Consider the following 22,383-nt stretch of genomic DNA (forward strand, 5'->3'; position numbering starts at 1 on the left):
TCTTCAAAAACACGTCTCATGCAGAATCATTTCTCTAGACATATCATGAATGGTAAGTCAAGTAAACAACCACGCATACACTAATTGTCTTTCATATTTCAACATCATTCGTAAATTCATGGCTTTCTTAATATGTAGCAATCACTGGATATTGGTATTCATTGTTCCAAACAAGAACACAGTTTACTACATCGATTCTCTCAGAGAGTTAACAAACGCTCAGGATCTGACACATCTTCAGCAATTCTTGGATAGGTATTGAATTCTATGATGTTGAAATTAATTTGCATTCATATCTGGTTCAATAATTGATGTTGTCAAAATTCATCATCATTTGCAGTGTGCTCGCATTGTGGGAAACTAAAATAGGGAACCTGTTCAAGAGGAAACTACCTCTGCAGCACGAGATTGTTTCTCCGGTAACACACCGAAATCCATTATTTTCGAAAAATTTATCCAACAGTCTGCAAATACCTTTCCTTACGCTAATCAAATGTTCAAGCTTCTAAATAAACCTCTTTCTATTTTGTCCAGAGAAAAAAATAATACATCTAACACCGGTTAGATTGTTCCTAACAGGACAAATACATGACTAATTTTGTACAAAAAATTTCAGTGTCCTCAGCAAGAAGCAGGAACCAACCTTTGTGGATATTATGTTTGCAGACACACGATCTCCATCTACAAATTTGTTGATAGTTGTGACGATCCTTACGAATTAGTACCAGTAAGTCTATCTTAATTAATATCTTCTACTCCACTCTTATGGCACATTCTGATCTTAAAAATACTGCAGCTCATCTTAAAATCGAGGACCCATGAACCGCTCCCGGCTGGTGAATTGCTGATGGTTCAGAGATTTATCAGCGACTTCTTCCTGGATCACTACATCAATCCCACTGGTGATAATGAAAATTTCAGCATGCGTTCTCCTGAAACATTGAGTAAGAGTTATCCGCTAAACATATAACGCATGGACCCATTGTTTTCCATCTGATGAGGTCTTCCTATTTTGTACACTATGATTAATTATGTAATGCATATATGTGTGGCCAAATCATTGGAATTTAGCTACCATATGTTCAATTGCAATTGCTGCGAAATCTGATGAATGTTCTTCCTGTGGACACTATTTGTTCAATTGAATATTGTGGTGAATTTGCTTTTTGCGTGCGATTCAAAATGGGATATTTTTGTTTATTTGTTCAATTGAATATTGTGGCAAATTTGCTTTTTGCGTGTTGATTCAAAATGGGATATTTTTGTTTTAACCTGGCAATTGCTCCGCACATGGTTCAACTAAATGAGTGTGTGCGATCCACATCGAAAAGCATACGTCAATCGTAGCGGAACCGTCGGTGATACACAGCAGATCGCAAACGATTTGCAATGCTACTACGTGTGCATAGGTTCTCTGGAACCGCTTGTGATATCGCGTTATCGCACACGAGAACTGGGAGTAAACCGTGCCCAATGCAAAATACAATCCCAGTCGTATTTTGTTAGGAAACGTGTGGGATCCCAAACGAAAAGCACATGTCACTCTTACGGCAACCGTCAGTGATACCTAACAAATCACAAACAGTCTGCAGCACTTGTATGTGTGTGAAGGGGCTCCTGAACCGTTTGTGATAGAACATTATCACAGACGGTAATTGTTGGAAAACATGTGCAATGGAGTCTAGCATGGCAGACGGGTTACGCAAAAAACTCATGTGCGACAGGGCACAAATCGCACACAGTTCATATGTTGGCCCGTGTGCCTTACATACTGTTTCCCAAACGGTTCGTTACGACAGACCTTATGGTTTCACTGCGTCATTAGAAACGCTTAATCACCGATACCACACGTGCGAAAGAATTTAGTGTGTGCTGCATCACACACGATTACATTTTGGAAGGCCTCTGGATCACTGTTCCATATCCCCGACGGTTTCTGGGTCGTGTGGGAAGGACTCCCTATCGCACACAATCACTTGGCGACGGTTCCGAGGCCGTCACGGAAAGGGGTTAAAAATCGTTTGTTTAGGATCGACGCGCACCAGTGCTCCCTCCCAACGTCTCCATTAATGGCGCCCAAGGCCATATTCTACGGCGTGACTATACTCACTGGACTGAGATTTAAGAGAGAAAATGAAAATCTGAAAAGAAAGTTTGCATGGGTCTTGATGTAAGATCCGATGGACCTATATAGCATCCACTGCGACTTATAGCAAGCATGCTGAATATAAAGGACGATGATAGTGGATAATAATTGTCTTACATATTTAGGAACATAATTAAAATCCCCGCAAAAAAGGAACATAATTAAAAAAAGCCACATGCGGCAACACCCGAAATACACAAGGGCAAAAGAAGAAGGAAGACAACGATCTGGCTCGTTGATCTCTACTTTCTTGATGCATTGCTGCAGGCTGTAGGAACTAGTCTGTGAGGCGAGCGGCGATGAGCTCTTTCTTGTCCTCAAGATGCTGCTTGAGAGCATCCACGGATTCCTCCACCAGCCTTCTGCGCTTGATGCACAGCATGGCATCCTCGTCCATAAATTTCTCGACGATGATGTCGGCCCTCTTCAACAAGGCAGTGGTCTCCTCTTGCTACTCCGCACTTCCAACGATCTTCGCCCTCAGCAGGTCACCCTCGGCCCGGAGCTTCGCATTGCTCCCATTTAGTTGCTGGATGACACCGGTAGCCTGTTCAAAAGAGGCTTTCATGTTGTCCTGCAACCTCGCCCAGCCGGAGATCTGATACATCTGGCCATGGACGATCGCATGCATGCGCCTGTAAGAGTCCTCGCCTGCCCGCGAGACATTTTCCCAGGCCACCACAGCGCGGGAGGACATCTCTGCTGCATTTGCGGTGCGGCGGGACATCTCTTCTGCTTCCGCAGCACGGACGGACCAGTCTGCCGCATCGACGACACAGTGGGACCTGCGTGCTGCTTCGGTGGCGTGGCGGGACCTCTGTGCGGCTACGGCCGCACGGCGGGACATGCCGGCTGGCTTCACAGCGAGGCGGGACATCTCTCGTGCTTCCGCTTTCATGCTCACATCTCTCTGGTGGTAATCTCTCGACCCAGAACTCACGCTGGCCATGGCCGGCGCAAGGGAACGATCATGAATGACTTGTTTGTTTTAGTGGATGAGGAATTGAGGAGGAATGTGCAGTCATCTTAGAGTAGTTCTCCCTCTGTCCCATAATGTAAGACATTTTTTGACACTACACTAGTGTTAAAAAATGTCTTACATTATGGGATGGAGAGAGTAGTATTTATAACCGAGTACAAATACGCTCCTAAGTGGGAAGCCGTTTAGGTTTTGATCGATGTGAACGGGTTTGCAATTTGGAATATGACGGGACGCAGGCTCAAAATTTACTGACGGTTATAAGTGCGGCACTATTCTCGGAAGGCATAACGTGGGCACGTATGTCTTCTTGGCCGCGTACGTGGCGTTTGCACCATAGGATGCACCATAATAGGTAATGTCAACACATGTCTTGTTCCAACAACCGTGCGTGCTTGTGATTACCATCGCGCACACTTCTTTTAATTAGAATATGTGTGCACGTGTAGCGCACACACGTTGATCTATCTATCTGTTTCAGTTTGGTGTGGCTAATCGCAAACAATTCATCCGTGTGAAGTGTATGCCATCAATCGCAGACACTTTGATCTGGCTGACCCATTTCTGTTCTGTTGCCTAATCGCAAACAGTTAATCCTTCTGAAGAGTATGCCCTCAATGGCACGCACCTTTATCTAGCTACCCGTTTCTATTGTTCCTCCTCATCACAAACAGTTCATCGGAGTAAATCGTATGCTGCATATCACACACGCCGTCATGTGGCTTCCCGTTTCTTTTGTTCCGCCTCATCGCAAACAGTTCATTGAAATGAACCATATGCCCTGCATCGCACACGCAACTAAAATCGGAACTGTGTTTGATGGCTCCGCCATCGCAAATGTTTTGCACCTTTTTTGACGGTTCTTTTACACCACCATTTGTGATTATTGCATCGCACACAGTTTCGTCGAAGGGTCTCTGATCGTAGTGTCGCATTAGCAGCATCCTGCAGTAGTGACAAAGTAAATCCAATCAATATGAATAAACTCCATCATTTTATCCTTAATGACAACGATACAAATACATGTCATGTCCCCTTCTGTCACTAGGATTGAGCATCACAAGATCGAACCCATCACAAAACACCTCTCCCGTTGCAAGATAAATCAATCTAGTTGACCAAACCAAACGGATAGATCAGAGAGAAATACAAAGCTATAACAATCATGCATAAAAGAGTCCAGAGAAGACTCAAATAATATTCATGGATAATCTGATCATCAACCAACAATTCACCGGATCCCAACAAACACACCGTAAAAAGGATTACATCGAATAGATCTCCAAGAACATGGAGGAGAACATTGTATTGAAGATCAAAGAGAGAGAAAAGAAGTCATCTAGCTACTAGCTATGGGCCCGTAGGTCCGTGGTAAAGTACTCACACATCATCGAAGGGGCATCAAGGTTTTTGTAGAAGCCCTCCGTGATCGATTCCCCCTCCGGCAGACTACTGGAAAAGGCCTCCAGATAGGATCTCGCGAGAACAGAAGCTTACGACTGTGGAATAAGTGTTTTGGGTGGCTCTCTGTTGGTTTCCCGATTGTAGAGAATTTATAGATGCGGAATTAGGTCAAATGGAGCAATGAGGGGCCCATGAGGCACCAGGGCGTGCCTACCGCTTCGCCTTATGACTTCCTCCCGGAGCTTCTAGTGTCTCTTATGTCCAGAAAAAAGCGTCAAAAAGTTTTGTGACATTTGGACTTCATTTGGTACCGATATCCTAGAAAATCAAAAACATGCAAAAAAACAGCAACTGGCACTTGGCACTAAGTTAATAGGTTAGTCCCAAAAAATGATATATAATTGTATATAAAACATCCAAGATTGATACTATAATAGCATGGAACAATAAAAAATTATAGATACGTTGGAGACGTATCGGTACACAAGGCCCTTCCACCTCCCATGGCCTACTCGTCCTCGGAGGAGTCCGCGACTTGCCCGTCGCTGGTGGACGTGAGGTCCACGATGGAAATGGTAGCGTCGGCGTTGTCATCGTCCCACAGGGCCGCCTGATAGTTCGGCGGTGGCGCGTAGGAGGCACAACTAGCATTGTTCTCCTCCGCGGTCGCCTGCAACTAGCGTTGTTCTCCTCCATGATCGCATGTAGCTGCGCCTCTGCGGTGGCCGCTCCTTGGCGGGCGGCGACATGAGCGTGGATGATATCGTAGATGGCACGCTGCTCCGCGATGAAGTTGGGGTTCGCCACGGTCATGGCCGCCACAGCCTCCTCGATCTAGCCCACTGCTAGCTAGTGCTGCTCCAAGAGGAACAGGTTGTACCGATGTTCGTCTTGCGCTTGCTGGAACGCCGACAAAGTTGCTGCTCCATGGCGGTGTTGTAGTGCGCTTGTGCTTGCTCCATGGTGAACCCGACATGCACAGCAGGCGCGGCAGCCGAGGCGGTATCGTCGGAGCCCGTCTCCATCGTGGGGTCGTCCTCGTCCTCGAAGACCTCGGGCGATCCGGTCGGCAAGCCGGCCCTAATCTGCTTGGCATGGCAACTCTGCCAGGTGGCAACAAGGGCGGCCAGCGCGTGCTTCATCTCAGTGGAAAGACTCTCCCACAGAGCTTCGTCGCCTGCAGTCATGGCAGGTGCAGTGCAAGGGAGGAGGATGTGGAGCGGCTTGTGTTGTGGAGTGGATGGACGGGTGTGGCCGCCTTTAAATAGCGGATTCCTGCAAGGCCATGCATCCGGGTGCATCAATGCGCGATGCCGGAGTGGATTTCTCGGCCGGCGAGCCTGCTTAATGGTAGCATATGAAAGGACGGAGCATTCAACGGCCGTGGTAGATATCCGTCCTGTCCTATACAGTCACACGTCTACGGCATTGAACAGGTGCCGACACCAGAGACGCGTCGCGGGCGGCATCCTCGGCCGACGCGCCGCTTCAATGGTCGAGGCAGTGAGAGGTCGCGTCCGTCCTGAATAATTTTTAATGTGGAGCGGTGCGCTCTACAGCGGCATGAATGCGGGCAGCTGGCGCCGAAAAGGAACGCACGTAGGGGAGGGAGGAGGGCTTTGGGTGGGCCAGGGCGGCCAGAAGCGGGCTTGGCAGTGGTCTGGATTCCGGCAAAGCCTCCACGTTTGTCTCCGGTTTGCGGAAAATACGTCTAGACCACGCTGTGGACCGATACATGACCGTGCTGGATGAATTTCGTGGTCCGAACCGCTCGTCGTATGTGGATGGTTTGCGGGTCGGCATTGGAGATGCCCTAACACCGTTTCAATATATTTCATTTCTGATAAATTCGCAGAAATAATCTATCTTTGTTTTGAACTGATTTATCTAGCAGTTTGCCGCAAATAAAAACAAAAAAGCAAGCACACGCAGTTGCACGGGTGAATGATCAGTTTTAAAAATTACTAGTAGTTTGTTTATCTTTTTATAAAAGCTTATTTTCACGTGGTGATGCCCAGCCCTATCTTGACCATGACACCAAACGAGCTCTATGGAGTTACGATGTCGCCAAAATGAGCTCATCCTGTCAACGTTCCGCGCACAAGTCGCCCCACAGGGTGCCAGGTCACTCTGCAAACCTTGTTAAAACACCAGACCCACGTACACGATGTTCTCCGGGCAGGAACAGAGCTCCAGCGCAAGGGCAAGGCTTCGCCATGGCTAGCTACGTTCCTCACATCTGGCTCCCGCGACGGCCGTGGAGCAGCAGCTGCACCAGTTCATATCTCGCGCTTCGAATTTCTACACGAGAATCACAGGTACACATACATACTGGACTATATTCTTTTACCGAATGCTCTTTTCTGTTCCGTACTTCCGTACATGTGTTAATTTTGTAGAGAACTAAGTAGTAGTGGTATCAGTATGGCAGTCCGGCTGCATGGAGTAGTCTCGGAGATCCTCTTCCCATTCCTCCGCCCAGCTAGCCGTCACATGATTGACCCCTTCCCCCACAGTGCCTGAAATTCTGACTTGGGGCTGAGAGCAGATGCTTACGGGGTTAATTTCTCAGTCTTGCTATTCGAAAGTGCATCTTGCCATTTGAAAGTGCATCTTGATCTCATGTAGTCGACCGCGATACCATACGGGTATCGGCGCAAGAAACTGAAACCGGCACCATTTCAAAATTACCTCATGAGAACCTGAAAATCAACTAGTATGATGCAAATAGTGATTAGTGAACTAAGAATTGCAAAAAAAACCCTGAAAAACTGGCGATAGAAAATAGGAGAGAAACCTTAGACAGAAAAGGCGAAGAAAAAAAATAGAAAGGATAAATTGGCGTACTGCACTCGCTCGAGGGGAAGGGACGATTACAGGTAGTTCAAAGTCTGAGGAACAGTTATGGAGCCGACTTTGGAAGCTGAATGTTGGGCCGAAAGTGTGGGTTTTGTGGTGTGGCCACACTGAAGCATCGACACATCAAAGAGCCGAGCATGTGTAGTATTTGCCTCGCAATGGAGAGAAATTTGATACATGCACTAGTGTCCTGTGAACACGCTAGCGATTGTGGACTGGATCAAAACCGGACTTGATCAAAACCTTCATTACAATTGAAGTTGCCAAGGCTGCATCTTGTTACTTGGGCCAAGGATTTTTCTTGTGACTAAATGTTTTCAAAGGAAGACAGAGGACATCTTTTGGTAAACATTTGGTCCTTCAAGTCTCAAAACCGGATAAGTTTGGTCCAAAACCAGATTTTGACCATGTGGACCGGATTTGACCACCTTGACCGGGTTTGACTGATGAACAATAATTCAAAAAAAATCAAGAAAATATGAAATTTTGTGGTAACCAAGATGCTTGGGTGTGCTAGGTGCGTGAAAATTTGTGTGGTGTTTCGACATGCGAGGAGCTCGTGAAAAAACTACAAATTTTGGCTCACAAAAAAACTTTTTTTTGCGAGAGCTCCTCGGATGTTATTTGACCACAAAAGTTTACATGCACCTAGCGCACCCAAGCATCTTGGTTGTCAAAAAAATTCGTTTTTTTCAATTTGTTTGCTATTTTTTAAAATTTACTATTCATTGGTCAAACCTGGTCAACATGCTCAAAATCTGGTTTTGGACCAAACCTATCCGGTTTTAAGACTTGAAGGACCAAATGTCTACAAAAAATCTTGAGGGACCAAGTTTATACTTTTGAGGAACTTGAGTGACCAAAAACATACATTTTCCTTATTATTATGTGAGCTATCTCATCTTCTAGGAATCGTTGGACTCATAACCAGAAGGCCTTCGATCCACGAGTGACACTGAAGTGACATTGGTCCAGAACAGTGTTGCGGCCGCTTGATTCAGGTTGGGTGAAGATTAATACTGATGGAGCCATAGTAGCTGATGAGCGCAAGGAGGAGGTGGATGGGTTGCTGGTTCACAAATTTCATATCTTTGTACTTGGTTTAACCCTATATCGGGGTAACGGATCCTCTCATCATAGAGCGGTAGCTCTCCAGGACAGAGTTTATGTTTGGCAAGTTGTGGGACTTCACCAAGGTAGTATAAATACGAACTATCTTGAGGTGGTCAGCCTCTGAAATTCTCGCCATAGTTCTTGGTCAACTGCGTCTCCTATATTCTTAAAAATTGGGGAGTTTGCTTCTGGTTATTCTTCATTTGTTATTCAAAATGTCCGTAGGACTGGGGACTACAAATAAGCCGGGTCATCTTTTTGTGTTATGCGCTTGCACCAAACAATAGGATGTTGTATGCAATGATACTCGTGCAAGTTGCTCAAGTTTGATCCTCCCATTTCAATTGCGAAGGACTAACTTGTAGACTATGTTCTTCATGGTCGTTATTACGAGCTTTTTTATTTCTTAGTCCAGTCCTTGCTCTTATCCTTCTCCTTGATGACGATAATCATTATGTTTCTCTTTGTGGTGGCTGGGGACAATGCAACATAGAGCAGACCATGAGAGAACACCATATCAAATAGATACTTGAGACAATCAGAAGCTGCTTCCTCTTGAATTTGAATGAGAACATGTCGTCGTTGCAGGTCGGAGAAGTATCCAAGGAAGGACCCCCCCCCCCCTACCGATGTGTTGTGCTAGCACAATTTATGTGTGAGACATGTCACTCTAAAAACCCAGACAATAAACCTCGTGTCATCACACGGTCCATCAACTTGATCGCTCAGTGGTATAACACGACAATTTATCTTCAAAGCACATGTAAAGGTAGCCTGTTGAGAGTCAACGAGTTCAGGAACTCAAGAGCACAATACTCGTCCTTCGCACTATCAAAGTTGTGGTAGATTACCTCTTCACCCGAAAGCGCTTAATCATTCATATATTTATCTCTTCAATTGTCATGCTTCTCTAGCACATGTAGATGATACCATTTCACATTAATTTTTACATATTCAACAAGCAAAAGTGCACTAAAATAACTTTGGGCAACCAAGAAAAAAGTTCACATATATCTCTCAAATGTGCAATTTCCTCCGGTTAACAATTCCATATACTTGAAAGAAAGTGAAAACACCCTATAACATGAGACAATTCAACAATACAAAATTAAAATGTGTATTTGTTAGAGTGTGTGTTATGGGTACACATATGAAATCTTGATATCCTCCTCCTGCTCAGTATGCTTGTGCATAGATTTTGAGTGCTCGTTGTTGCTTGAAGATTTGTATGATTGCTTAAGTGTAAACCCAATGTCAAGAAAAGAGTCTTGCACAATGTATATTTGATTTGATTTCTATTCTTGCTCCATACTTTTTGTTAATATGTCTACGTGCTTTATATTAACCAATTTGATTTAAACGTCATGTTGTGGATGGTAGTAGTATGTATAAGAAACCCTTGAAAATTGTGTTGATTCTTACAGTTTTCAATACAACCTAAGTTGTACGTGATGCATAATGATTGACATGTAAACTTGGGATACTTTTTGAACTTGTAACTTCGAGGGAACATGAGTAGTAATATAAATCTACTCATCGGGGTTGCGTTATTTAGACTTGTTTGTGCAACTTTGCAGGCAATGAGATAAACCCGAACACCTTAGCTCTAGACGGTGTCAACGTTATGGAAGAACGCTTAGCAAATGAGCAAAGTGCTATATGCAACTGGTGATTGGAACTCGAAGGGATTCGTTCTCAAGGAAACAAGTAAGTACATTATTGATTGCTTTTCGCTCTACTTACCACTTTGATTGTTGTCGTGCTCTTAGTTATCTGAAGTATATCTCATGTTTGCATTGGGTATAAATTGGATCATAGCTAATGAAATTTCAAAATGAAGAACAACGATATACTGGAAAATTGGCTACCAATTGGTTGGTTATGAACTTCCTTTGCCGGCCTCACAACACTTGTTGATTTTTGGCAATTTTTGAACTTGCCAAATGTTGGCAAGCCAATTTTGGCTCCTAACCAAGTATGCTTGAAACCCTGATGCTGGTGAAGGTGGTGTTTAGTGGCATCGACTAGGGTGAGGGAGACACGAGCTGCCTTGGGGTAGTGTCGAGTGAGGGGCGGCATGTGGCGGCACCGAGGTGAGGGAAGGACTAGCATGGTTTGAAGGTGGGTTTGGACGACATCGGGGTAGGGGTTGGCGGGTTTTTATGGAGGACCTGGTGACGATGATCTTGTCCACAAGCAACCTAGGTGACAATGATCTCATCTACGAGAAGCCTTTTTTTCCTAGGTCCAACTTGAGTTGTGAGGAAAAAAACTAAAGCTAACTTTGTTATAAAAAACAGCACGAACAAAACATATCCGTGTTAGCGTCCCAGGCCCAGCTCCCAACCTATGTCCCACATTCGGGCATTTCTGATGCGCATTGGACAAACCACTATAAGTGGATGGTCCATCACATCCCATAAGACTAGCCTAAACTGAGTGCGACACTTTCTCTTTTAAGGTGGCACTAGCCCCTGGGTCATTTGGATGTTCGGTGCGCATCAGGCATACAACTATAAGCAGAGAGCTCAACACAACCCAACAGACTAGTCTAAAAAGAGTGTGGCACTCTCACTTATAAGGTTATCACAGCCTACCTCGTAACGAACTGCGACTAAAGTCACTAACTGTTGGGGAACGTTGCAGAAAACAAAAATTTTCCTACTCGTTTCACCAAGATCATCTAGGAGTTCATCTAGCAACGAGTGATTAGATGCATCTACATACCTTTGTAGATCGCGAGCGGAAGCGTTCAAAAGAACGGTGATGATGTAGTCGTACTCGACGTGATCCAAATCACCGATGACCAGCGCCGAACGGACGGCACCTCCGCGTTCAACACACGTACGGAACAGCCACGTCTCCTCCTTCTTGATCCAGCAAGGGAGGGAGGAGAGGTTGAGGGAGATGGCACCAGCAGCAGCACGACGGCGTGGTGTTGATGGAGCTGCAGTACTCCGGCAGAGCTTCGCTAAGCACTATGGAGGTTGAGGAGGTGTTGGGGAGGGAGAAGGAGGCAACCAAAGGCCGAGGCGTTCAGGTATGAAGTCCCTCCTCCCCCCCACTATATATAGGGGTGCCAAGGGGGGGTGGCCGGCCCTAGGAGATCCAATCTCCTAGGGGGTGCGGCGGCCTAGGGGGGTTTTCCTCCCCCCCCCCCCAAGGCACCTAGGAGGTGCCTTACCCTCCTAGGACTCTTGCCCCCCTTGAACCCTAGGCGCATGGGCCTATGTGGGGCTGGTGCCCTTGGCCCATTAGGCCAAGGCGCACCCCCACCAGCCCATGTGGCCCCCCCGGACAGGTGGACCCACCCGGTGGACCCCCGGGACCCTTCCGGTGGTCCCGGTACAATACCGATAACCCCGAAACTTGTCCCGATGCCCGAAACAGGACTTCCCATATATAAATCTTTACCTCCGGACCATTCCGGAACTCCTCGTGACGTCCGGGATCTCATCCGGGACTCCGAACAACATTCGGGTTACTGCATATACATATCCCTACAACCCTAGCGTAACTGAACCTTAAGTGTGTAGACCCTACGGGTTCGGGAGACAAGCAGACATGACCGAGACGACTCTCCGGTCAATAACCAACAGCGGGATCTGGATACCCATGTTGGCTCCCACATGCTCCACGATGATCTCATCGGATGAACCACGATGTCGAGGATTCAATCAACCCCGTACGCTATTCCCTTTGTCTATCGATATGTTACTTGCCCGAGATTCGATCGTCGGTATCCCAATACCTCGTTCAATCTCGTTACCGGCAAGTCACTTTACTCGTACCGTAATGCATGATCCCGTGACCAGACACTTGGTCACTCTGAGATCATTATGATGATGCATTACCGAGTGGGCCCATTGATACCTCTCTGTCATACGGAGTGACAAATCCCAGTCTTGATCCATGTCACCCAACAGACACTTTCGGAGATACCCGTAGTCTACCTTTATAGTCACCCAGTTACGTTGTGACGTTTGGCATACCCAAAGCACTCCTACGGTATCCGGGAGTTACACGATCTCATGGTCTAAGGAAAAGATACTTTGACATTGCAAAACTCTAGCAAACGAACTATACGATCTTGTGCTATGTTTAGGATTGGGTCTCGTCCATCACATCATTCTCCCAATGATGTGATCTCGTTATCAATGACATCCAGTGTCCATAGTCAGGAAACCATGACTATCTGTTGATCAACGAGCTAGTCAACTAGAGGCTCACTAGGGACATGTTGGTGTCTGTTATTCACACATGCATTACGATTTCCAGATAACACAATTATAGCATGAATAAAGACAATTATCATGAACAAGGAAATATAATAATAATGCTTTTATTATTGCCTCTAGGGCATATTTCCAACAGTCTCCCACTTGCACTAGAGTCAATAATCTAGTTACATTGTGATGAATCGAACACCCATGGAATTCTGGTGTTGATCATGTTTTGCTCTAGGGAGAGGTTTAGTCAACGGATCTGCTACATTCAGGTCCGTATGTACTTTACAAATCTCTATGTCTCCATCTTGAACATTTTCACGAATGGAGTTGAAGCGACGCTTGATGTGCCTTGTCTTCTTGTGAAACTTGGGCTCCTTGGCAAGTGCAATAGCTCCAGAGTTGTCACAGAAGAGCTTGATCGGCCCCGACGCATTGGGTATGACTCCTAGGTCGGTGATGAACTCCTTCACCCATATTGCTTCATGTGCTACCTCCGAGGCTGCCATGTACTCCGCTTCACATGTAGATCCCGCCACGACGCTTTGCTTGCAACTGCACCAGCTCACTGCCCCACCATTCAAAATATACACGTATCCGGTTTGTGACTTAGAGTCATCCAGATATGTGTCGAAGCTAGCGTCGACGTAACCCTTTACGACGAGCTCTTCGTCACCTCCATAAACGAGAAACATTTCCTTAGTCCTTTTCAGGTACTTCAGGATATTCTTGACCGCTGTCCAGTGTTCCTTGCCGGGATTACTTTGGTACCTTCCTACCGAACTTACGGCAAGGTTTACATCAGGTCTGGTACACAGCATGGCATACATAATAGAACCTATGGCTGAGCTCAATTTCATACCTTGCAACACAGGCAAGAACCCCTTCTTGGATTGATCCATATTGAACTTCTTCAATATCTTATCAAGGTATGTGCTTTGTGAAAGACCTATGAGGCGTCTTGATCTATCTCTATAGATTTTGATGCCTAATATATAAGCAGCTTCTCCAAGGTCCTTCATTGAAAAACTTTTATTCAAGTAGGCCTTGATGCTGTCCAAGAGTTCTATATCATTTCCCATCAAAAGTATGTCATCTACATATAATATGAGAAATGCTACCGAGCTCCCACTCACTTTCTTGTAAACACAGGCTTCTCCATAAGTCTGTGTAAACCCAAACGCTTTGATCATCTCATCAAAGTGAATGTTCCAACTCCGAGATGCTTGCACCAGCCCATAAATCGAGCGTTGGAGCTTGCACACTTTGTCAGCATTCTTAGGATCGACAAAACCTTCCGGCTGCATCATATACAATTCTTCCTTAAGGAAACCATTAAGGAATGCCGTTTTGACGTCCATTTGCCATATTTCGTAATCATAGAATGCGGCAATTGCTAACATGATTCGGACGGACTTCAGCTTCGCTACCGGTGAGAAAGTCTTATCGTAGTCAACCCCTTGAACTTGTCGATAACCCTTAGCGACAAGCCGAGCTTTATAGATGGTCACATTACCATCCGCGTCTGTCTTCCTCTTAAAGATCCATTTATTTTCTATGGCTCGCCGCTCAACGGGCAAGTCAGTCAAAGTCCATACTTTGTTTTCATACATGGATCCTATCTCGGATTTCATGGCTTCCAGCCATTTGTCAGAATCCGGTCTCGCCATCGCTTCTTCATAGTTCGAAGGTTCACCGTTGTCTAACAACATGATTTCCAAGACAGGGTTGCCGTACCACTCTGGTGCGGAATGTGTCCTTGTGGACCTTCGGATTTCAGTAGGGGCTTGATCAGAAGTATCTTGATCATTTTCATTAACTTCCTCTCTAGTCGGTGCAAGCACCTCAGGAACATTTTCTTGAGTTGCGCCATTTTCCGGTTCAAGAGGCAATACTTCATCAAGCTCTACTTTCCTCCCACTTACTTCTTTCGAGAGAAACTCTTTCTCCAGAAAGGACCCATTCTTGGCAACAAAGATCTTGCCTTCGGATCTGAGGTAGAAGGTGTACCCAATAGTTTCTTTTGGGTACCCTATGAAGACGCATTTTTCTGATTTGGGTTCGAGCTTTTCAAGTTGAAGTTTCTTGACATAAGCATCGCATCCCCAAACTTTTAGAAACGACAGCTTAGGTTTCTTCCCAAACCATAATTCATACGGTGTCGTCTCAACGGATTTCGATGGAGCCCTATTTAAAGTGAATGCGGCAGTCTCTAAAGCATAGCCCCAAAAAGAAAGCGGTAAATCGGTAAGAGACATCATAGATCGCACCATATCTAACAGAGTGCGATTACGACGTTCGGACACACCATTACGCTGAGGTGTTCCAGGCGGCGTGAGTTGTGAAACTATTCCACATTTTCTTAAGTGTGCCCCAAACTCGTGACTCAAGTATTCTCCTCCACGATCTGATCGTAGAAACTTGATTTTCCTGTCACGTTGATTTTCAACCTCACTCTGAAATTCCTTGAACTTTTCAAAGGTTTCAGACTTGTGTTTCATTAAGTAGATATACCCATACCTACTTAAATCATCAGTGAGGGTGAGAACATAACGATAGCCACCGCGAGCCTCAACACTCATCGGACCGCACACATCAGTATGTATGATTTCCAATAAGTCGGTTGCTCGCTCCATTGTTCCTGAGAACGGAGTCTTGGTCATTTTACCCATAAGGCATGGTTCGCACGTGTCAAATGATTCATAATCAAGAGACTCTAAAAGTCCATCAGCATGGAGCTTCTTCATGCGTTTAACACCTATGTGACCAAGGCGGCAGTGCCACAAGTATGTGGGACTATCATTATCAACCTTACTTCTTTTGGTACTCACATTATGAATATGTGTAGCATCACGTTCGAGATTCATAAGGAATAAACCATTCACCATAGGAGCATGACCGTAAAACATATCTCTCATAAAAATGGAACAACCATTATTCTCAGATTTAAAAGAGTAGCCATCTCGAATTAAACGAGATCCCGATACAATGTTCATGCTCAAAGCTGGCACTAAATAACAATTATTAAGGTTTAAAACTAATCCCGAAGGGAGATGCAGAGGTAGCGTGCCGACGGCGATCACATTGACCTTGGAACCATTCCCGACGCGCATCGTCACCTCGTCCTTTGCCAGTTTCCGCTTATTCCGCAGCCCCTGCTTTGAGTTACAAATGTGAGCAACTGCACCGGTATCAAATACCCAGGAGCTACTACGGGCACTAGTAAGGTACACATCAATTACATGTATATCACATATACCTTTTGTTTTGCCGGCCTTCTTATCCGCTAAGTACTTAGGGCAGTTCCGCTTCCAGTGACCGCTTCCCTTGCAATAAAAGCACTCAGTCTCGGGCTTGGGTCCATTCTTTGGCTTCTTCCCAGCAGCTTGCTTGCCGGGCGCGGCAACCTCCTTGCCGTCCTTCTTGAAGTTCTTTTTACCCTTGCCTTTCTTGAACTTAGTGGTTTTATTGACCATCAACACTTGATGTTCCTTTCTGACTTCTACCTCTGCTGATTTCAGCATAGCAAATACTTCAGGAATGGTCTTTTCCATCCCCTGCATATTGAAGTTCATCACAAAGCTCTTGTAGCTTGGTGGAAGCGACTGGAGGATTCTGTCAATGACCGCATCATCCGGGAGATTAACTCCCAGCTGAGTCAAGCGGTTATGCAACCCAGACATAGTGAGTATGTGCTCACTGACAGAACTGTTTTCCTCCATCTTACAGCTAAAGAATTTGTCGGAGACTTCATATCTCTCGACCCGGGCATGAGCTTGGAAAACCATTTTCAGCTCTTCGAACATCTCATATGCTCCATGTCTCTCAAAACGCTTTTGGAGCCCCGGCTCTAGGCTGTAAAGCATGCCGCACTGAACGAGGGAGTAGTCATCGAAACGTGCCTGCCAAGCGTTCATAACATCTTGTTCTGCAGGGAGAACGGGTGCGTCACCAAGCGGTGCTTGTAGGACATAATCTTTCTTGGCAGCTATGAGGATGATCCTCAGGTTCCGGACCCAGTCCGTATAGTTGCTGCCATCGTCTTTCAGCTTGGTTTTCTCTAGGAACGCGTTGAAGTTGAGGACTACGTTGGCCATTTGATCTACAAGACATATTGCAAAGATTTTAGACTAAGTTCATGATAATTAAGTTCAACTAATCAAATTATTAGTGAACTCCCACTTAGATTAGACATCCCTCTGGTCATCTAAGTATTACATGATCCAAGTTAAACTAGACCGTGTCCGATCATCACGTGAGACGGACTAGTCAACATCGGTGAACATCTTCATGTTGATCGTATCTTCTATACGACTCATGCTCGACCTTTCAGTCTTCTGTGTTCCGAGGCCATGTCTGTACATGCTAGGCTCGTCAAGTCAACCTAAGTGTTTGCATGTGTAAATCTGTCTTACACCCGTTGTATGTGAACGTCTGAATAAAACACCCGATCATCACGTGGTGTTTTGAAACAGCGAACTGTCGCAACGGTGCACAGTTAGGGGGAACACTTCTTGAAATTATTGTGAGGGATCATCTTATTTACTACCGTCGTTCTAAGTAAACAAGATGCAAAACATGATAAACATCACATGCAATCAAATAATAAACGTGACATGATATGGCCAATATCACATAGCTCCTTTGATCTCCATCTTGGGGCTCCATGATCATCTTGTCACCGGCTTGACACCATGATCTCCATCATCATGATCTCCATCATCGTGTCTCCATGAAGTTGCTCGCCAACTATTACTTCTACTACTATGGCTAACGCGTTTAGCAATAAAGTAAAGTAATTTACATGGCGTTTCTTGATGACACGCAGGTCATATAAAAGAATAAAGACAACTCCTATGGCTCCTGCCGGTTGTCATACTCATCGACATGCAAGTCGTGAATCCTATTACAATAGCATGAACATCTCATACATCACATATAGATCATTCATCATTCATCACAACTTTGGCCATATCATATCACAAACCACTTGCTGCAAAAACAAGTTAGACGTCCTCTAATTGTTGTTGCAAGTTTTACGTGGCTGAATTAGGGTTCTAGCAAGAACGTTTTCTTACCTACGTTAAAGCCACAACGTGATTTGTCAACTTCTATTTACCCTTCATAAGGACCCTGTTCATCGATTCCGCTCCAACTAAAGTAGGAGAGACAGACACCCGCCAGCCACCTTATGCAACTAGTGCATGTTAGTCGGTGGAACCGGTCTCACGTAAGCGTACGTGTAAGGTTGGTCCGGGCCGCTTCATCCCACAATACCGCTGAAGCAAGAAAGGACTAGTAACGGCAAGAAAGTTGACAAATCTACGCCCACAACAAATTGTGTTCTACTCGCGCAAGAAGAACTACGCATAGACCTAGCTCATGATGCCACTGTTGGGGAACGTTGCAGAAAACAAAAATTTTCCTACTCGTTTCACCAAGATCATCTAGGAGTTCATCTAGCAACGAGTGATTAGATGCATCTACATACCTTTGTATATCGCGAGCGGAAGCGTTCAAAAGAACGGTGATGATGTAGTCGTACTCGACGTGATCCAAATCACCGATGACCAGCGCCGAACGGACGGCACCTCCGCGTTCAACACACGTACGGAACAGCCACGTCTCCTCCTTCTTGATCCAGCAAGGGAGGGAGGAGAGGTTGAGGGAGATGGCACCAGCAGCAGCACGACGGCGTGGTGTTGATGGAGCTGCAGTACTCCGGCAGAGCTTCGCTAAGCACTATGGAGGTTGAGGAGGTGTTGGGGAGGGAGAAGGAGGCAACCAAAGGCCGAGGCGTTCAGGTATGAAGTCCCTCCTCCCCCCACTATATATAGGGGTGCCAAGGGGGGTGGCCGGCCCTAGGAGATCCAATCTCCTAGGGGGTGCGGCGGCCTAGGGGGGTTTTCCTCCCCCCCAAGGCACCTAGGAGGTGCCTTACCCTCCTAGGACTCTTGCCCCCCTTGAACCCTAGGCGCATGGGCCTATGTGGGGCTGGTGCCCTTGGCCCATTAGGCCAAGGCGCACCCCCACCAGCCCATGTGGCCCCCCCGGGACAGGTGGACCCACCCGGTGGACCCCCGGGACCCTTCCGGTGGTCCCGGTACAATACCGATAACCCCGAAACTTGTCCCGATGCCCGAAACAGGACTTCCCATATATAAATCTTTACCTCCGAACCATTCCGGAACTCCTCGTGACGTCCGGGATCTCATCCGGGACTCCGAACAACATTCGGGTTACTGCATATACATATCCCTACAACCCTAGCATAACTGAACCTTAAGTGTGTAGACCCTACGGGTTCGGGAGACAAGCAGACATGACCGAGACGACTCTCCGGTCAATAACCAACAGCGGGATCTGGATACCCATGTTGGCTCCCACATGCTCCACGATGATCTCATCGGATGAACCACGATGTCGAGGATTCAATCAACCCCGTACGCTATTCCCTTTGTCTATCGATATGTTACTTGCCCGAGATTCGATCGTCGGTATCCCAATACCTCGTTCAATCTCGTTACCGGCAAGTCACTTTACTCGTACCGTAATGCATGATCCCGTGACCAGACACTTGGTCACTCTGAGCTCATTATGATGATGCATTACCGAGTGGGCCCAGTGATACCTCTCCGTCATACGGAGTGACAAATCCCAGTCTTGATCCATGTCACCCAACAGACACTTTCGGAGATACCCGTAGTCTACCTTTATAGTCACCCAGTTACGTTGTGACGTTTGGCATACCCAAAGCACTCCTACGGTATCCGGGAGTTACACGATCTCATGGTCTAAGGAAAAGATACTTTGACATTGCAAAACTCTAGCAAACGAACTATACGATCTTGTGCTATGTTTAGGATTGGGTCTCGTCCATCACATCATTCTCCCAATGATGTGATCTCGTTATCAATGACATCCAGTGTCCATAGTCAGGAAACCATGACTATCTGTTGATCAACGAGCTAGTCAACTAGAGGCTCACTAGGGACATGTTGGTGTCTGTTATTCACACATGCATTACGATTTCCAGATAACACAATTATAGCATGAATAAAGACAATTATCATGAACAAGGAAATATAATAATAATGCTTTTATTATTGCCTCTAGGGCATATTTCCAACACTAACAACACCCAATAGCCACTAGCCTAACAAGAGGTCCCCGAACTGAGGAATAAAGATACATACGAGAGGCCAACTTTCCACACTTTTGTTTTAGTTCTTAGTTTATAGTTTCTAATAAAGCATATCTTTAAAAAAATTCCATAGAGTGGGAGGACCGATGAAATGGAAAATAACCACTACAACTCCAACGTGCGATCACATTTGGTCTGTCCACGTCCGTTTGGGTCGAAACAGACAGAAATCACAGTCCAACGCGGCGACCAAACTAACAAGCGTCCATTTTTCATCCGCCCGCGACCCATTTATGGCCCAAATTTGGCCAGGGTTTGCGCAGGCGCGGAGGCATGCGACGTCTGTCCTTGTCCTCTTCCTGGCCCGCCCGTCGGTGGCACGTATGACATTCTCCCCTCCCCCTCCATACCCAACACCATTCGGCCTCACCGCTGCCACCCACTTCCGGCCGCCGCTCCCAGGCCTCCTCTCACATCCACCTACTCCCCCACCTCAACGTCGCATCTGAGGCACATTCTTGACGCATTGGTGGCCTCTTCTCGCCGCTGTTGGTGCCAGGGAAGCCATGGTCGCCAGCACTGACCTCCCCTCCACTTCCACCGGCCTCAGCTCCGCACTCGCCTCCCCTTTGATAGGTCTGCTGCCTGTACAGTAAAGGCGCGTGGCTTTTCACCGGCGACTACTACAGCACACCTAAAGGTGTTGGGGGCTTTGCCCTCAAGGTACAATGGCTAGTGGGGATGAATTCTTTTTCAACAACTTCATTTGTGATTTGGACGATTTGTCGTTGGATCAAGAAGATTTTGTAGTTGCTACTTTGATCGTCAACGGACACATTGCTAGGCAGCGACCGAGATTCAGGGTATCCATTTTGGGCCATGCTCCGACGTTGAATCAAAATAGAGAGATAGTAGACATTGCCTACTCTTCGCCGACTACTTTCAATGCACGTCCCCACTCTTCAGTCCTAAGCATTTCTAGCACCGCTTCCGGATGGTGACATGTGTTTAACCGTATTCGGGAGGGATGGTGGCGCATGATGATTACTTTAGACGCAAAGAGGATGCCCTTGGAATGGTTGGCTTCTCCTCTTATATCAGAATGCACCGCGGTTGTTCGGATGCTTGCATATGGAATTCACGGTGATATTGTTGATGAGTATCTCTGCATAAGCAAGTCCACATGCCTTGCATCACTGTACAAGTTCTGCAAGGCTGTGGTAGCAGTGTTTGGCCCGGAGTACTTCAGAGAGCCAAATGCTATAGATACAAGCCAGTTGTTAGGGATCGGTGTAGAGAGAGGCTTTTCGGGAATGCTTGGTACCATAAATTGTATGCATTGGGAGTGGAAGAATTGTCTGTTTGCTTGACAGGGACAATATAAGGGGCACGTGAAAGCTTGCACTTCATACTTTGAAGTTGTGGCTTCACAAGATATCTGAGTTTGGCACTCTTTTTTAGGTATGATTGAGTATCGCAATGAAATCAACGTGTTTCAACGCTCTCCGGCATTTGGAAGGCTTGCAGAAGACAATTGCCCAGAGGTGAACTTTGAGCTCAATAAGCACCACTACAACAAAGGATACTACCTAGTGAATGATATCTATCTTCATTGATCAACTCTTGTGAAGACAATCTCCAATCCGATAGTAGAGAAGAGGTATAGGTTTGCCTAAGCACAAGAGTTCATCCAATTTCATACAGAAATACATGATTAGGAAACTCACATCCAACTCCAAAATGACTTGGTTGAGCACATGTGGGCTCACCTTGGCAACCAATATATGTATTGGTTTTTTTCTTTCAATGTATTTATGACAATTTAAATTTAGTTGTAAATTATGAGTTTTTTATTTGGTTGTAAAGTATTTATTATTGTCGTGTAAAACTATGTGATTTATTTGGTTGTGCAATGTTAGTTCAGATATATGCATGAAAAAATTGTGCATATTTGGCCGCTGGCCGACCGGGCGAATCAAATGGGTCGGCGGATTGAGCGCACTTCCACGAAAACATAAACCAGGCCGGACGCCGCCTCTTTGACGGACCCAGTGAACAAAAGAGGGACCAAATTCACATAAGTTTGAATTGTCGCGTTGGAGTTAGCCTTATCTCCCCTTTATTGACGTGAAGATGTTTAATGATTCACCCAGGCACATCCTGATCACACACTTTTTTTGAGCACATCCTGAGCACACACTTCACCCAGTGCATCGCGACCACACCTCACCGTCGGCCCAGGCCCAAGCCCAGCCTTTGACAATCGATAGGCGGCGGAGGCCGCCAGCAGGCAGGTAGCGGCGTACATCCACGTCCACGTCGTCATCCATCTCTCTCCCTCAACCGTAATCCCACCTCCCCAACGCCGCGCATTCAAATCCTTGATTTCCCGGCCCCATCCTCCCGCGTGTGGACCAGGTTTCCTGGCGCGCGAACCGTTGGCCACGATGGAGCGTCGCGTTATCGCGAGCCTATCCGGTGTGGCGCCGGGGGGATGAGGGCGCCCGGTGCC

At 46.2% G+C, this 22,383-nt stretch overlaps 1 long non-coding RNA gene across 1 annotated transcript; it reads left to right on the forward strand.

Annotated features, from left to right (window-relative positions):
- Positions 1–6,609: 6,609 nt before the first annotated feature.
- LOC123061568 (uncharacterized) lies at positions 6,610–21,640 on the forward strand. The gene is made up of 3 exons (XR_006429123.1): positions 6,610–6,847; positions 10,079–10,208; positions 21,333–21,640. It is a non-coding gene; the product is annotated as an uncharacterized lncRNA (long non-coding RNA).
- Positions 21,641–22,383: the final 743 nt, after the last annotated feature.

The sequence above is a fragment of the Triticum aestivum genome, chromosome 3A (assembly GCF_018294505.1).
Source record: "Triticum aestivum cultivar Chinese Spring chromosome 3A, IWGSC CS RefSeq v2.1, whole genome shotgun sequence".
In the NCBI taxonomy this organism is placed as follows: Eukaryota; Viridiplantae; Streptophyta; class Magnoliopsida; order Poales; family Poaceae; genus Triticum; species Triticum aestivum.